Raw genomic sequence first — 12,076 nt, 5'->3', positions numbered from 1 at the left:
TCTTCGCATGAGGTGGCCAAAGTATTGGAGTTTCAGCCTCAGCATCAGTCCTTCCAATGGACACCCAGGACTGGTCTTCAGAATGGACTGGTTGGATCTCTTTGCAGTCCAAGGGACAAGAGTCTTCTCCAACACCACAGTTCAAAAGCATCAATTTTTCAGTGCTCAGCTTTCTTCACAGTCCAACTCTCACATCCATACATGACCAATGGAAAAACCATAGCCTTGACTAGACGGACCTTTGTTGGCAAATAGTGTCTCTGCTTTTCAATATGCTATCTAGGTTGGTCATAACTTTCCTTTCAAGGAGTAAGCGTCTTTTAATTTCATGGCTGCAGTCGCCATCTGCAGTGATTTTAGAGTATCCAAATATAGTCTGATACTGTTTTCACTGTTTCCCCATTTATTTCCCATGAAGTGATGAGACCAGATGCCATGATCTTCATTTTCTGAATGTTGAGCTTTAAGCCGACTTTTTCACTCTCCTCTTTCACTTTCATCAAGAGGCTTTTTAGTTCCTCTTCACTTTCTGCCATAAGGAAGGTGTCATCTGCATATCTGGGGTTATTGATATTTCTCCTGGCAATCTTGATTCCAGCTTGTGCTTCCTCCAGCCCAGAGTTTCTCATGATGTACTCTGCATATAAGTTAAATAAGCAGGGTGACAATATACAGCCTTGACATACTCCTTTTCCTGTTTGGAACCAGTCTGTTGTTCCATGTCCAGTTCTAACTGTTGCTTCCTGACTTGCATATAGGTTTCTCAAGAGGCAAGTCAGGTGGTCTGGTATTCCCATCTCTTTCAGAATTTTCCACAGTTTATTGTGATCCACAGAGTCAAAGACTTTGGCATAGTCAATAAAGCAGAAATAGATGTTTTTTCTGGAGCTCTTTTGCTTTTGAATGATCCAGCAGATGTTGGCAATTTGATCTCTGGTTCCTCTGCCTTTTCTAAAACCAGCTTGAACATCAGGAAGTTCACGGTTCACATATTGCTGAAGCCTGGCTTGGAGAATTTTGAGCGTTACTTTACTAGCATGGAAGAGGAGTGCAATTGTGCAGTAGTTTGAGCATTCTTTGGCATTGCCTTTCTTTGGGATTGGAATGAAAACTGACCTTTTCCAGTCCTGTGGCCACTGCTGAGTTTTCCAAATTTGCTGACATATTGAGTGCAGCACTTTCACAGCATCATCTTTCAGGATTTGAAATAGCTCAACTGGAATTCCATCACCTCCACTAGCTTTGTTCATAGTGATGCTGTCTAAGGCCCACTTGACTTCACATTCCAGGATGTCTGGCTCTAGGTGAGTGATCTGTGTCATGAAGATCTTTTTTGTACAGTTCTCTGTGTATTCTTGCCATGTCTTCTTAATATCTTCTGCATCTGTTAAGTCCATACCATTTCTGTCCTTTATCGAGCCCATCTTTGCATGAAATGTTCCCTTGATATATAATTTTCTTGAAGAGATTGCTAGTCTTTCCCATTCTGTTTTTTCCTCTGTTTCTTTGCATTGATCACTGAGGAAGGCTTTCTTATCTCTCCTTGGTATTCTTTGGAACTCTGCATTCAAATGGGAATATCTTTCCTTTTCTCTTTTGCTTTTCGCTTCTCTTCTTTTCACAGCTATTTGTAAGGCCTCCCCAGACAGCAATTTTGCTTGTCTGCATTTCTTTACAGTTTAGTTCAATTCTGACACTACTCAGAGTTAGCACAGACCCCACAGGGTAAGGGTTCACACCCACACGACTACTCCAACTCCAGACACCAGTCTCAAGTCTGAGCTACCAGCACTTCAGACAAGCTGACTATAAATTGTGGATTCCTGTGACCCCCTTGCCAGGTTGAATAATTTGATGGAATGGCTCACAGAACTCAAGAAAGCACTTTCCTACCACTATTATTTATTACAGGGGACGTTCTGACACATACAAATGAATAGCCAGATAAAGAGGTCCCCAGAGCAAGGTCTGGAAGGATCCTCAGCTCAGGATCTTCTGTTCCCATGCAGCTGACATGTGTCCCCTTCCTGGCACATGCATGTATTTACCATGTGCAGTAATCATTCTGGGTAGTGAAAGGCCTTAGACCTAGCTGAATCAGTGTTAAGAAAAATAGTGCAGTGAAAGTGATGGGATATCACTTCTGAGATTCGGTTAACAAGGATGTCAACTTCAGCTTCCTCCCTCTCCAACTCTCGCTCGCTCTGATGAAGTCAACTGTGTGTTATGGGCTGCGTTATGGAGAGGCACATGTGAAAAGAACTGAGGGCAGCCTCTCATCATTCAGTGAGAATCTAAGGCTCTCAATCTAGTACCTCACCAGGGACTGAATCCCACTTGGATGTTTCCTTCAGGTCTTAAGATGAGACCATAGCCCACACCTTGATCACAGCCTCGAAGCATAGACTGTGGCAGATACCTAGTTAAGCTGTTCCCATATTCCACACTCACAGAAACTGTGAAGTAGTAACGTTTATTAAATGGCATTTAATTCATTATTAATTCATTATTAATATATTATTTAGTACATATTGTTTAATAAATAAATAAGCCCCCGAGTTTTGTTACATAGCAGTGGGGAATCAACATAAATAGATAAGAAGTGTTACATTTCTATGGCTGTGCTAACAAGTTACCACCAACTTGGTGGCTTAAAACAACTGAAATTTGTTCTCTCAAAATTCTGGAGGTCCAGAGTCAAAGTCTTTATCCCTGGGCTGAACTCAAGGTGTTAGTAGGGCTGCACTCTCTGGAGGCTCTAGAGGCGAATCCTTTCCTGCCTCTTCCGGCTTCTGACAGCTGCGGACATTCTTTGCCTTATGACCACATCACTCCAGTCTTCAAGGCCAGCACCTGTCAGTCTCTCTCCATCTTCATACTGGCTTCTCCTTGTCCCCACTCTGTAGGTGTGTGTGTGTGTGTGTGAAATTTCTCTCTGCCTCCTTCTTATAAGGATACCTTTGATTGCATTTAGATAATCTAGATAAACTCCCCATCTCGAGATTTACCACAGAAGGATAATATTTACCGGTTCCAGGTTTTCAGATGTGGATATCTTTTGAGGGAATATTATTTAAAAATTTATTTATTTTAAATTGGAGGATGATTGCTTTACAATATTGTGTTGGTTTCTGCCATACATCAACATGGATCAGCCATAGGTATACATATATCCCCTCCCTCTTGAAACTCCTTCTCACCTCCCACGCCATCCCACCCCTCTAGGTTGTCAGAGAACACCAGGTTGAACTCCCTGCATTATACAGCAACTGCCCATTAGCTATCTATTAATATTTTACATATGATAATTACATATTTCAATGCTACTTTCTCAATTTGTCTCACCCTTTCCTGCTTGGGGGAACATTTTTCAGCCTGCCACAATAGCTAACATTTTAAAACACTTATTTTGCTCTAGATAACTATGGTAAACACTTTACATGTATTTTCATCTATATGAATTATCACTACTCTTTATATACAAAGAAACTGAGTCTCAGAGAGTTTAGATGACTTGTCTCAGGTCACAGAGCCAGCGAGTGATGAAGCCAGAGTGAACCCATGCCATCTGGCCTCGGAGCTCATCTATCTGACTGCTGTGTTGTATTACCTGTCCATAGTTTCATAGGTATTTCTGTGTGCTCAGTTGCTATCATGTCTGACTCTTTGCGACTCTGTGGACAGTAGCCCACCAGACTCAGACTGTGTCCGGGATTTCCCAGGCAAGGATACTGGAGTGGGTTGCCATTTCTTTAACCTGAATAATTAGAAAAGGGTATATTCATTTCATGGCATATAATATGTTCAGTGAGTTCTTATTAATGGTGTATTTTGTGATATCCTTTTAATTCTCAAGTTAAAAGAATTTTAGTTATTTTGGAATTTTCAGCTATTTTTAAGGCAAGACACTTAAACTGGGAGGACCTTATCTAACATTTAGAATCAAGATCTTTTGCCTATAGAGTATAGACCAAATAAATAGCCTTCCTTAGCGAATGGATCCCAGGTGGGGTCTATTCCTCTTTGGTAGCCACATTTACATAAACCCAGTCTCTGATGTGGCAGTTCTGAAGAGCTGGAATAGCCGAGCTGTACCCTATGTGCCAGGGAATTCCCTGGTGGCTCTGGTGGTAAAGACTCTGCCTGCCTACGCAGGAGACACGAGTTGTATTCTGGGTCAGGAAGATCCCCTGGAGAAGGAAATAGCAACAGTATTCTTGCCTGGAGAATCCCATGGACAGAGGGGCCTGCCAGGCTACAGTCCACGGGGTCTCAAGCAAGATATGACTTATCGACCAAACAACAACAACAACAACCCTATGTGCCAGGCTCTAGGAGAACTGATTGCTCTGAGTGCTTAGAGGCACTTCTTCATAACCAGTTTTGGATGGATTTATTTTAGCTTTCTTGAGAAAAGTACGTCTAGAGATGAAATCTAAATGAATGTAGAGAGAAGTGATTCTTGTGTTGATCAAAGTTCAGAATGAGAATGTGTAATGTATACCAAATTAGGTTCTGCTTAGCATTTACTATGCTATGCCTTTAACAATTTACTGATTTTTTTTGTGTGTATTTCTTGTTAGTCTAAAAATTCAAATCACACAGGCACTTTAGCTCTGTGTAGAGTTAAAGTTTAGGCTGTAACTCTTTTCTACAGAGCTCTTCTTGGAAGGAGATTCCACATTTAAGGAAGTAATGCTGTCAGAGGCTTTGAAGCTATTTCTTAAGCTTTTGTTTTTATTGCCACTGCACTAATGATGGCAGGGCCGTCCCTTCTCCTATGTGACATGCTTGAGCAGGTGTGCAGATGGTTAAAGGACTAGGCGGATGGGACTCAGGTGGCAGATGGTGATGCCTTGTCGTGGTTCCAACTACACTTTGAACATTCTGTCCCTCCTCCGACATGCATCACTTCAGGTGGTAACCTCATTTGGAGGTGAATTGTTCTTCGCTGTGTGTGTGTGTGTGTGTGTGTGGGGGGGGGTGTTTGAGTTGACCTCATACCTGGCACTGTGTAAAACGTATTGGCCTAGATTCTGCCCCAGAGATGATAGAGGCCTATTGGTGTTTACTGTGTTCTCTTTCATATTGGTTTTTAGAATAGAACCTGAAGAGATCTAGTTTTACCGAGATTACCTAGTCACCGGCACTGTTCTATTTACCTTCATCTGGTTTTCTCTCCAAGGACAGATGCTTCATGAAAAAAAGGAGTTCCTGAGTCAAATTATGGAAGAAAGGGCAAATGCGGTTAGAAAATGTTGATTGCTTTCCTCCCCCCATCACCTCTGTGTTGATACCTACACCTTCTCTTCTGCACCTCTCTGAATATAGCCATGGTGGATGTTTCTGGCATGCTGATAGCTTCTCCCCTTAAGTCAGCTCTCCTCTTGGTCTTAAGTAATTTTTCAGCACTCTGGGAGCTTCCTTGGATTCCCTGCAGGTGGTACTCAGAAGCCATGGGAGTGTTCACATCCTCAGCCCTCCATCTTTGGGAAGTTGGACTTGATAAATGCCTAAAACCACCTCACCCTCTGCAGAATCATTCTGAAGCCACATCATAGTTTCTCAGAGAGTTTCCAGCAGAACTGAGCTCTAAACAGAGCAAATGCTCAGAGCAGTGACCTATTAACATAAGCTGCATGGTGTTTCCCATTTCCCTGTTTCATTTTTCTCTGTCTCATTTGTGTTTCCTATTTCTGTCTCTGACACAAACTACCTGTACTCAAGTTCTTATCTGAGAGTGTGCTTTTGGAAGACTGCATCTCTGGATAGTCCTGTGCATATCCAGTTTGAGAGTTTTTTGAGTAGAGAAATTTATTTAGTCCTGTTCCCTAAACTTGCCATTCCATAATTTTTTTTTAACTCTAAAATTCTGTGTATCTAATTTTTTTTTTCCCAATATCATTCCTGATTTTGGCTGCTGGAGATATCTGAGAGAGGTATTGCTTAATAGTGGCCCATGAAAGAACCCACAGATTCCTTTTTACAGCTTATTTTTGTCTTGAGTCCCCTTGGCAGAAGCCTCAAGGTCACAAGTCTGCAAGGGACCTTAGAGTCTATTTACCTCATTTTATCAATAGAGGAACTAAGACCTAGAGTGATGGGCTGTCATTTGGCTCAGTCATCTGCAATTTCATAGGACATGTGCAAATTATCCAGCCCAAAGTTTAGTAAACTGGCTTATGGGCAAAACTCAGCCTGCAGCCTGTTTTTGTACAGCCCAAGCCAAGAACAGTTATTACGTTTTTAAGTAGTTGAAAAAATTTTGAAAATACTATTTCATGATAATGAAAATTAATATAAAATTATAACTTCAATATCTATAAAGTTTTATTGAATATAGGCACACCCATTGGTTTATGTCACTAAACCAACAGCTGTTTTACTGCTACGATGGCAGAGATGAGTTGTTGTGACACAGATGGTCTAACCCACAAGCCTGAGATATTTACTGTCTGATTCTCTGCAGAAAAAGTTTGCCAGCTCCTGTTTTAGCTTCTCAGGACATGATAAAGAGAATTGCAGATGTTAGAGTGCACATAGGCATACATTTATAGAACGTGGTGGAAAGGTCAGAGGTATGAGTTGTGGGTGAGAATCCTGTTCTGTGCAGTGCTCTTAACAAGCCTTGTTGGATTTTGGACAAATGACAACACAGTTAAACATCAATTTCCTCATTTATGAAATGGAGGGACTAGACCGAAGAGTTCTTAAATTCCCTGATAATCTATTTTCTCTTAGTTTGTCTATTCCGGATCCATTAATCACTGTGCTAGACTCACGGTCACAGTTGTTGACATCTCCCCTGTGACACAGCTTTCACAGGTGTGCAAAAATCATATTATAAACTTTCTAGTGAATCTCGAGTCCATTCCCCAGCTACTTCCTTTATCTAAATCTCACACAAATCCAATAATTCTCCTGCCATATTGCCTAAGGCCAGGTACCAGGCAACTAGAGACCACCCCTATAGAGCAGAGGGCACCAATATGATGAAAACTAGCCAATTTTAGACCATTTCTCCCTTCCCTGCCTTGCCTTTCCCATAGAAAACACAATCAAGGCTCTAGGCCATGCTTTCCTCTCCTTCCTGCTTGTACCCGCTGGTGTTTCCCCACGCGCCTCTCATTCCTGGGGAATTGTAACAGGAAGCTCTTCTCAGTGACACGGACCTTTCTGTATCATTCCTCAGTCACCTTTATAAATTAAGACTTGTGCACAAATTGCTTAAGCACAAACAACTTATAATTCTGTGTGGTTATCTCAGAGTTTAATGTGTATATAATTCTAGAACATGATTTGTTCCTGATATTCAGCCTAAGCCAGTGTTCCCTGATTGCAGCTCAGTTCCATTGCTCCTCATCCATGAGCTGTAGGAAAGTGAGCACGTAGGCTGCATCCTTGCCACACAGGGAGCCTTTGGCTATTTCTAAAGTTCATATGACTTATTGGTAAGTCTGTGGTTTGCTGCCTCATAAATCAAAAGCTGAGATTAAGAAACACTTTCTCATCACATTATACGGTTTTTCATTTGTCTTTCCTCCTTACACTGCTCTGAGTCCTGGAAACACTACGCTTTCCTACTTAGCCCAGTATGAGCTGTGCTATATATTTTTTCCTGAGTGTTTGCTTTAGCTATGTCAGGTATGATTGACTCTGTTTTTCCAGAAAGTCATCTGTCTTTTGGTAGCTCCTATCGCTGTTGGTATTGCCATCTTTCTTTCAGGGATTCTCTCTTCTGTGTCGCCCTCAGAAAGCAAGGTCAGTTAGGACTTAGAGGGGTGTGTGGTGGCACAGATGAGTAAACCAGATCAGGTATGACACAATCAGGGTGATGGGGACTACGGTGACCAAATGGCCACATGCTGTTGACTCAGCTCTTATTTCTCACCTTTGAGCAATTACTGTCACATGAGAATTCTGTCCAGTGGCGACAAAACTTTTCACTTTTTAAAGAGAAGTCCCAAATCTAGAATTTTAGATGGCATCTCTAGAATTTACAATACATGAAAATGAGAAGGAAAAAAAAAAAAGTTTGAGTCAAATGAAATGCAACTCAAGTTGAATGGGCCTGTGAGCCATCGCTTTGCTATGTTTGATCTGTGATAAATGGGGAAATCCTTCCAGACTCATTCCAGACTCATTCTTGCTTCGACTAAGTCACTGGACCCAGAACCTATGACTGCTGAACTCTTAGCTTTTGTCAACACTTGTCTCATATGCCGTGAGATCCTAGGATCCAGCTCCTTGCTATTTCAAGGGTAAATCAGGCAATCTAATGATCTCATTCAAACGGACACTTTTGCTAGGATCTTTCCTTCCTTCTCCACTAAGATGTATATTTTATGAATGAAATTATAGGGTAATATTCTTATAGCTCTTTTCTATAATTGAGGATTTTAAACATGTAAAAGGGTCAGAAGTCCATAGTCAGCCAGAGGGGGATAGATAGGCACAATGATAAGTGGTACTTTGTGTTACCTCCCAGATCACAGGTATTAGCAAGCTGTCAGTGTCCAGGGCCAGGTCTGAAAATAATCTGGACTTGCATCGTTGTGCCTATGGTTGCCATTGTTATCACTATCAGCATCAGGTATGGGCTGACTTACAGAGGACCATTCACCAACTTGGGTCAGTTCTCCCTTAAAGGGTGCTTCTGCTGTTGATAGGCACTGTGCTTTTGAAGGTTGTTCGTGTATGCACCTAGTAACTGGCATCATATACGTTGCCTAAGTGCTATTTTGCATGCTTAATAAGATCCCCCTGAGCTTTTAAAACATTTAAGTGAAGATTTAGATTGCACAAATAGAAGAGGCAGCTGGTGAGACTTGGTCTTATGGCAGGTGGAGGGGATACTTTGAGGTTTAGAAGCCCAAACCAGACTTTCTGTTCTTCTCTGGCCATTTTTCTAGAAGGCACCCACATTAAACCCACCAAGTTTTATTCAGTGAAAGCAGTGAAATGTCTGCTGTTCCCATCTTCTTAGACTGCCAGCAGCACTTAACAAGAATCCAATGAGCGAGCGCCTTAGATGGCTAGTTGACCAGCTCTCTACCCCAGCTCCCTCTCAGGAATAATAAGGTTCTATGCCAGGATTGTACACATCCAACAGCTCAGCATGAGTCATTCTTTTGCCCCAGGGTCGGTTAAGATTGAATCAGTGAGTTGAGGAAAAAAAAACAGAACAGTGATTTGATTTCTTTTATTCCCCCTGGGAAGTAGGTTGAGGATAAGGATGAGGACAAACTCGTTTATTTTACATGCTTATTTGCAGGATTAATATATAGTCTTCTTCCACGAGTAATGCTGTGAGCACTGTGTACAGCTCTGTCATTAATGAGAGGGAACTGGGAACTGTTTCATTTCCTTTTGGGGTAATCCTTTTGAGGCTAGCACCACCGTGTGGATAAAGTGGATACAGACATCTTTGGCTTGCGTAACAGGCCAGCACTGTGCCTCTGGCAACATGATTTTAGGATCTTCTCTCCCATTTCATCTCTTCTGAGTCATCGCAGAACAGCATAGTGATAGGGATATTTTTTGCAGCAGTGTTATACAGTGCTGGGCTCTCAGGAGTCTGTGCTTCCACAAAGTGACTGAACTTGCAGGAGGATGACAGGAAAGATTCACAGAGCAGATTCGTATCAGGGAGAGTGGGAATTAGACCCCTAGTTTGGGATTAGCCACTGGACTCTAAAGTGGATGGTGCCAATTTGGACTCTATAAGAAACACCAGGGTCTGTTCTGAGGCAACTTTCTGACCTTTATTACCCAAGAGGGGCAGACTGAATCAGAGGAGAGGAGGAGACATAAAATTTGGTGGTGGGGTACAAAAAATTTTTACCAAACCACAGTGGTTTGCCTCCTGGTTGAGAACATGAGGTGCAGCTCCTCTCCTGACTCTTATGGTAGAATGAAGAGGGGAGAAGAATACAGAGCAGTTCTACTGACTGCAGCTTTAAGTCCTGCAAGCAGGGTGGGAGTGGCTGGCAAAGAGAGGAGAAAGATTTGTACCTCCATAGTGGCCTTTCCTGTGTGCTGGCACCAAGATCCCTGGAGAAGGGCAAGCCTGCTCCTCCCTGAGGGGTTTTCTTCATTTCCAAATTGACTTGTATGTGTATGTTGGGATTGGGGTCTAACAGATAAAGGTAGGGAAAGCAGTTGTTTATAAAGAACTAGCCCCATTTAGCTCCTAATAGATCACCCTTCCAGTCTTTTTCTTTGTTTAGTCTCCCAACTCCAAAGAGAAAAAGTTTTACTAACACTTAAAATGGGGAGTTGTGATTGTAGAAATTTCAGGGAGTCAAGAAAAAAATCAGGATATGCTAACATTCCTCTCTTCGATGAACTATTAAAGTGATAGGAAATGTATTGAACAGTCCTTGCCACCCACCAGTCACCATTGCCTTTATATATCCCCTTTGCATGTATGCACAGTTGTACAGTTGTGTCCAGCTCTTTGCCGCCCCATGGACTGTAGCCCACCAGCCTCGTCTGTCCATAGGATTTCTCAGACAGGAATACTGGAGTGGGTTGCCATTTCCTACTCCAGAGGATCTTTGCATCCCAGGGATCGAACCTGAGTTTCTTGCATCTCCTGCATTGGCAGGTGGATTCTTTACCACTGAGCCACCTGGGAAACCCATCTCTCTCTTTTACTCTTTTCCATAACTGGCCTGGCTCCTACACCTGTAAACATTAATATATCTGGGATTTCAGATTGGAACAGCTTCTTGTGGCTGAGTATGGATTAATGCCAGTCTGGTGGGGGCTTTCAAGGGACATGTTATGGAACTTTCCTCTGTAGAAAGCCATTTTTCAAACTTCAGTATGACCGGGAAGCTGGGTGGGCCAGCTGATATGTGACGTGCAGACTCAGGTTCAGATTAAGATTAGAACAGAGATAAATTAATTAGGGAATAGAAAAATAGAGAAAAATCAATGAAATAAAAAGTTAGTTCTTTAGAAAGGTCAGTAAAATTGATGAACTTTTAGTTAGATGACTAAAAAAAAAGGAATCAGATAACTACTGATATTACCACTGATGCTACGGAAATAAAAAGTATTATAAGAGGATACTATTAACAATTGTATGTCAACAAATTGGATAGCCTGGATGAAATGGGCAAGTTCTAGAAACATAAAACCTATCAAGACTGAATCATAAAGAAATAAAAAACCTGTTCTTAGAACAGATCTTTAACAAGTAAGGAGACTGAATCAGTAATCAAAAATCTCCCAAAAAGGAAGAGGCCTGGACCTGATGGCTTCACTGTTGAATTTTAACAAATACTTGAAGAAGAATGAATACTAATCCTTCTCAAACTTTTCCAAAAATTGAAGAGGAGAGAAAAGTCCTAACTCATTCTATGAGGCCAGTTTTTTTCTGATATCAAAAAGCCAGACAAAGGCATTATAAGAAAATGCCATTCATAACTTCATTGAAACCCCTAACAAAACCCCAGTGAATGATTTTCTTTTAAGAGTAAAAATATTTAAAGACTCATCCTGAAATTCATGTGGAATTTCAAGGTACAGTGAATAGCCAGAACAGTCTTGAAAAAGAATAACGTACTTGAAGGACTCAACTCAACTGAACATAGTTGAAGGACTCCTGATGTCAAGACTTACTACAAAGTTATGGTATTTAAAACAGTGTGGTACTGGCATGAAGACATGCATATATACCAATGTACCAGAATAGAGATTCCTGAAATAAACCCTTCCATATATACTCAAATGATTTGCAACATGGATGTTAAAACCATTCAGTGGGGAGAGTTCAGTCTTTTCAACAAGTGGTACTGTGAAAACTAGTTATCCACATGGAAAAGAAAGAAGGTGGACCTTTACCTAACACCATAAACAAAATTAAATCAAAATGGATCAAAGACCTAAACATAAAACTATTGAATTCGTAGAAGAAAACACGAAATTATAAAACTCTAAGAAGAAAACATGTGAGAAAATCTCCTTGATATTAATCTCTCTGGAGAGAGCCAAGAGGAAAGAAGAGAGGTAGAAATTTCTTCTACAATCTAGATGTCACCAGGAGCCACCACTATCTTTGATGCTG

The sequence above is a fragment of the Ovis aries genome, chromosome 7 (assembly GCF_016772045.2).
Source record: "Ovis aries strain OAR_USU_Benz2616 breed Rambouillet chromosome 7, ARS-UI_Ramb_v3.0, whole genome shotgun sequence".
Lineage (NCBI taxonomy): Eukaryota > Metazoa > Chordata > Mammalia > Artiodactyla > Bovidae > Ovis > Ovis aries.
This window is presented reverse-complemented; position numbering follows the sequence as displayed.